Source organism: Grammomys surdaster, unplaced genomic scaffold (assembly GCF_004785775.1).
Source record: "Grammomys surdaster isolate TR1022 unplaced genomic scaffold, NIH_TR_1.0 191, whole genome shotgun sequence".
Taxonomy (NCBI): Eukaryota; Metazoa; Chordata; class Mammalia; order Rodentia; family Muridae; genus Grammomys; species Grammomys surdaster.
Window position 1 is genome coordinate 2,246,997 of NW_021604636.1, and position 6,591 is coordinate 2,253,587.

A 6,591-nucleotide genomic window follows, 5' to 3' on the forward strand; every position below is an offset into this window, starting at 1 on the left:
GACTCTACTATATCCAGTAATCCATGGGAGTGGACTGCTCCCTCAAAGCACTGCAAGTTCCTCCTGTGGCTACCCAATTCACCAGACCTTGAATCAGCAGCTACCCACTGACTTAAGATAGCCCACAGCTATGGATCAAGGCGGCGATACCAGCAAAAGCGAGATTTGGCTTCTAGGGACTGTACTGGTGTGAATCCCCACAGCTGGCTGCTTTCTTTCCTTCTCAGTGTCTCTTGGGGTTCCCAACAGCATTATTAAAGAAGAGTTAGGCTCCGCCCCTAGAGGCATTGCAAGTGTGGCTGCTGTGTCACATGTGCGCCAGTAGGTGGCAGAGAGGAGAGAGGCTATGTCTATGTTCAGTGTTCTGATCTGTTCGTAACATAACAGTGTCCATAAACATCTGAATGATTAGCAGCCTAACATCTCCTGAAAAAAAAAAAAAGTGAGCCTGGGATGACCACTAGTCTAGCACTGTACAGGGCGCGGCCGTGGGGGGCGGGGGGCGTGGGCGGCGGGCGCAAACCATATTGGAGATGACCCCTGCCTGGCACCATAATGTATGAACAGAACAGAACACTCCTGAGACCACTCCTGACATGACCCTGAAGAATTAGAGACCCCAGGTGCCACTAAGAGGAGCAAGCAAGTGGTGGAAAAATGGGAGAGAGAGAACGCCAAGGATGTGGGCAAAATGAAGAGGGGCAGAACTGTACTTCAGAGTAATGAGGAACAGCTTGATGTTAGTAATGTGTGATGCCACCTGGGACCATGGTAGGGTCCTGGACTGTGCTGCCATCGGAGGCCACATCTGGTTCCTCGGCCCTGAAGCAGCAGGGGGTCTGTCACCACCAAAGGCCAGGTGTAGTCCCTGGTCTGGGTTGCTGCCTGGTGACATGTTGATGTCTGAGGGCTATGCAGAACTAGCCTCACCCCTCACCTGGACATTGGGGACTGGGATGGGGGAAGAAAAGTGACACTGGGGCATGAAAGCAGTAGAGGTGACCCTGGCCCTAGCCAGCTACAGTAACTTAGGAGAGTGTCCTCCACCTTCCACCCTCCCCTCCACCCCCCTGTATACCATGGTAGTTGAGGGTCAGTGGCCCTGAAGATACAGTTGTAGGACACGCTGCTCTACTCTTGTCTCCCATGCATGAAGATACACATGCACATGTGCACATGCAGGCTCTCACATAGGTCAGTTTCCACTTTATACCTATGTATAGGAATTGAATTTTACATTCAATGTCAAGATGATATAATTGTCTGTTAATTTTTATCTTTGCTGAGCTAAAGGAAGAGATAACCTCCTCCCTTTCATCCCTTACCACCAACTGCAGGCAGGAGATCTGACCTGAGAGCAGGAGAGCTGTCCCTGCCCCTCACCTACTGCAGCACTTCAGACCCTGTACCTCTCATGGGCAGCAGGGTAGAGCTGGCCCTGTTTTCTGGAGTTTGCAGATGAGCTGGGGCCTGAGGGTGTGAGAACAAGAGCTCAGGAGAGCAGGTGGACTGACAAGCATAGAAACCTCTCTCTGTGTAGGCTTAGAGTTTTCAAAACCTATGTTTAATAAGGGTTCACAAATGCTTTGACCCCTCCCCCTTATGGCCCACTGTCCAAAAGTAGGGGAGAAAAGATGGCAAATAGGACAAGGGATGTGGACCTGTTTAGAAGTTGTTCTTTGGGGTAATTCCAATCTCTGTCAGGATACCAGTAGTCTAGTTCAGTAGTGTCAGGATACCAAACATGAATCAGCAACAGTAGCATGATCCAGCAGAAACTGCCAGGCCTCCGCTGAATCGTCAAGAGTGAGTGGGAGTGACCAGGACCACCAGCAGGGAATGGCAGAAAAAGTTCTCTGCCTCTCTCTCTCTCTCTCTCTCTCTCTCTCTGTCTCTGTCTCTCTCTCTCTCTCTCTCTCTCTCATATTTATTTTTATTTATATGAATACACTGTAACTGTCTTCAGGCACAACAGAAGAGGGCATCAGATCCTATTATAGATGGTTGTGAGCTACTATGTGGTTGCTGGGAATTGAACTCAGGACCTCTAGAAGAGCAGTCAGTGTTCTTAACTACTGAGCCATCTTGCCATGCCTCTCTCAATGGAGCAAAAATCAGTGAAGATCAGCAAAGATCAACGAAGACTTGAGACTAAAGAAATGCACTGTCACTATCCACTGAATCCTATTTATACTCTCCAGACGTCATATGTCCTCCCACGGCTTTTGTCTTTTAGCAAAACACCACATGAGCCTGTGTTACCTGACATGTCTAGCATATCTAGAAACTTCCACTTAACTTTCCAGGCCCAGATCCAGGACTTTGAACTGGCTCACCTCAACATCTACTTCACTCATGAACTGCTGGAGCACATGAGTGAACCGGTACTACTGATCCAAAACTACAGAATCTCTGTAACACCAGGCAACGATAGTATATCGAAGAGGAGTCTGGTGAGGTTGCTGTATTGATTGAGTAGCAGAAGCCAGGGGGCTTGTACCAGACCTTTGTACCATTGGAAAGGAGTCATCGCAATGAACATCTGCAAGCAAAGACATTAGGACAAAAGGATATACTGTGGGACATCACACTGTGACACAGCTCCACAGTGAGTTTTTTTTTTCTCTGTTGAGGAAGAGGTTGTAAGTGTTGAGGGTGGGTATGAGGGAAGGGGAGATGAGTGGGATTGAGGTACATGATGTGAAATTCACAAAAAAAAACAATAAAAAGTTTAAAAAAACATTCAAAAGGAAAACTAAAGAGGAGAGAGAGAAAGAGAGAGAGAGAGAGAGAGAGAGAGAGAGAGAGAGAGAGAGAGAGAGAGAGAGAGAGAGAGAAGGCAGTAATGTTTAGTCTAAAGGAAGACATGCACCACCATTGTTATATACACTTCATTCAGAGTAATTCAGAGGAGGAAGCTTTAGGGCCAGCTGTAGTGACAGATGATGAGATTGCCATTGATGTACAGGCAACATCTCAGGGATGAAAATCTGTGGCCTGCTGGAAAAGCCACAGTGCCAAACTAGAAAAGAATCCATCACTAAACTGGGTTCCATGTACACTGAGCTCTTTCCTGTAATGATTTATTTTCTATGTATTTATGTTTCTGTTTGTGTGTGTATGTGTGCAGGAATGTGTACATGTGTGCACATATGCACGTGCAGGCTCTCATACAGGCCTGTTTCCACTTCATATCTCTGTATAGCAATTGGATTTTATATCCAATGTCTGGATGTTTGATTTGCCTGTTAATTTTTATGTTTGCTGAACTAGGTCTTATACCTTCAGTCTTTAGTGTCCTTGACCACCTACCCCAGGCTCTTTTGATTACATGTTCCTCTAAGGTGCGCTAGCAAAATACATATATTTCAGGTACTTGTTATATTACTATCAGTACTTAATACCTGTTAGCCTAGCCATCTCTTAATGAAGGTTGAGTCCAGCAGATAGAATAACATACCTTACTTTTAGAGCCTATAGCATGCTGCCGTATACAATCTTATACTGGACATGGTGACACATTCCTGTAATACCAGTACTCAGCCTAAGACAGAAAGGTCATGAGTTTGAGGCCATCCTTGGCTACAGGATGAGACCTTGTCCTGGAAAAAAAATTGTTATGGCCAAACTTGATGGTCAATTTATTAGGATCTCAAATGAACTGGAAGTCTTGTACCTGGGTAGGTCTACAAGGGTACTTCTTGAAAGGATTAACTGAGAGGAGAGGATACTTCCCCACTGAGGGCAACAAATTTCATGATTGGCCAATATAAAAGGTCTGAGCGAAAAGCAGAATTTGCTTGCCTGCCTGCCTGCCTGCCCTCCCCTCCTTCCTAATGAGTGCATCTGCTTTGCTGCTGCTTTTCTTTACTGACATCAGAATCCAGGTTCTTCAGCCTTCCAATGCTGTCTGAAGACAAACAGATCTTCAGAAATGTCTTGGGCCTTCAGCGCCATATTAGAATTACTAAGATAGCTAGTAAGGTGGATTCAGCAGCTCTGGCATCTCAGCCTTTACAACACACAGACCATCATTGTTGTATTACCCGGCCCATATCATCTAAGATAGTCTAATCCATAGCCTGGTAATATATAGCCATTCTCTTGGTTATGTTCCTTGTAGGAGGAGCTCAGATGGGAGGAGTTAGGAGAGGAAGAGGAAAAGGAAGAGGAGGAGCTAGGGGAGGAGAGAGAGGGAGAGAGAGAGACAAGAGATGGAAGGGGATGTTCACATGTCTGTAGCAGTCAAAGGTAGTTGGTATATCTAGGTTGGGTATTGGGTTACACTTCTGATTGTATGGGTATCTTGTTACTGATCATTACCAAATATATAAGCCTTTGATTAATCTTTAAGCATTAGGTCTCATCTTTCTACTGGGCCCGCGTGAATGGCGGGATGGTCTGGGCAATGCCCAGTCTTGCAGAGACAGCATGGAAGATTGGCAGAGCCATCTCCCAAGCTGGAGTCTTGTGGATGGCTGGGCTGGTGTTTCTGGCTGGCCGGTTCTAGCTGCTGCATGCATGTGGCCTCTGGCCATGGAACATGGCAGCTGAGCTAGGCAGAACCAACACAGCTTAGACAGTCAGCTTGATTGAGCCAGAGGCCATTTTAAATAATTACTTCAACAGTTCCTCTTCTGAATTCCAACTGATTCAACTAGTAACCAACAATTATTTTTTAAAAAACCAATTTTAAATGGATTCAGAGGATCTTATAGTGTTTTCCTGTCAACACTTTTGATTTTTCTAGACCCGTGACTCCAGTGGGTTGGTCAAGAAAATCTATTACATTTTTCTAACTTCTTACACACAAAACAAGTAGATAAGCCCATAGACTTGTGATTATATGACTTATAACTTCAGTTCTAAATCATTGGGCATCATTAGTTTTTTTAAAGTATGTTTCTACTAAGCGTAATTCTAAGATATATGGCCTGTACCGAGATTGAAAAGAGCCATTGACTTCGGCCCTTAGTGCTTGAAGAGTTTCTACATATAGCTAGCTACACAGATTAAAATTACAATATGTATTCATAAGCACCTTGAAATGCATGTCCCCTTATAACCCAGTCCATTTTCATGCATTGTGAGTGAAGAAGACATTTTACCACATTCTGTAGGGAACTGATGTAGTTCTGACTGAATATGTATTGTTTGACAAGGGGATGGCCATATCAAAGAACAATGCCTCAGCCCCATAGGAGTGGCAAAGCCTTCTTCAGGTGAGGCTCAGAGGAATGGCAAAGACTTCCTCAGTCCAGCTGTGAAAGTTGATGGCATATACAGAAAATGTCCACCAGAGTTTTCTGCTTCTAAATGTTTACATCCTAAAGACTGCTCTCCTACAGAGACTGCTCCTACCAAGATTAGTTAAACCTGCCTTTGTGTTCAGCTGTATATAATAATAACTCCACTTCCATGCTAAACTGTATATAATAAACACAGGGAGCTTCTGGCATGCTGTGGCTTCTCCATCAGTGAGTACAATCTACCCAGCAGCTGCTTTTCTTTGTCTGTGTGTTCAGATATGACTGTCCTTTCCTCATTCCCTGGACACTCCAGTTAGGTCCATCTCCAGAGACATGGGAATGCAGTGATATCCTCTTATTTCAGTCTCACTAACAATGACATTCTATTATGTTCAAGTATATAACATTACTCAACATTAACCTATTAATTGGAAACATTTAAATTGTATAATGATTTTATATTAACACTACTGCCCCCCTTTTAAAATATTTTGAGACACAATCTCTTTGTCATAGCTAGAGTAGTTTGAATAAGAATCCCCCCCCACCAGCTTTATTTATTTAAATGCTTAGTCACCAGGAAGTAGAACTGTTTGAAAGGATTAGAAGATTTAGAAGTAATGGCCTTGTTGGAGAGGTGTGGCCTTTTGAAAGAAGTGTGTCACTAGGGGTCAGCTTTGAGGTTTCAAAGTCCAAGGCAGGCCCAGGCTCAGCTTTCCTCTCTCTCTCTCTCTCTCTCTCTCTCTCTCTCTCTCTCTCTCTCTCTCTCTCTGTCTCTCTCTCTCTCTCTCTGTCTCTCTCTCTCTCTGTTCCCCCCAACTGAAGTTTATGGTGTAAGGCTCTCAAATACTTCTCCAATACCATGCCTCCCACTGTGATAATGGACTAACCTCTCAACTATAAGCAGGCCCTCAATTAAGTGTTGTTGTTGCTTTAATAAGAGTTGTATTGGCCATGGTGTCTCTTCACAGCAATAGAACAGTGGTTAAGTTGATAGCCTAAGCTAAGCTCAAATTCACAGCAACCTTCCTACCTCAATCTTCTAAGTGTTGGGATTAAAGATGTGATCTACTGTGCATAGCTCTGTTACCTGTTTCTAAAATGTATCTTTTCTCAGGCATGGTGGCACATACCTTTAATCTCAGTACTTGTGAGGCATAGGCAAGCAGATCTCATGAATTCTAGATGATCTTGATCTACACAGGGAGTTCCAAGCCAGCCAGGACTGTGTGGTCAGTACCTGATCATCCTCTCCCTGAGAGAGAGAGGAGGGGGGGAGAACAAACACAAGCCAGCCAGGGCTGTGTGGTCAGTCCCTGATCATCCTCTCCCTGAGAGAGAG

General features: G+C 44.6%; 1 pseudogene; it reads left to right on the forward strand.

Moving 5' to 3' along the window:
- The first annotated feature begins 271 nt into the window (after positions 1–271).
- On the forward strand, positions 272–424 carry LOC114622820 (annotated as a pseudogene).
- The last annotated feature ends 6,167 nt before the right edge of the window (positions 425–6,591 follow it).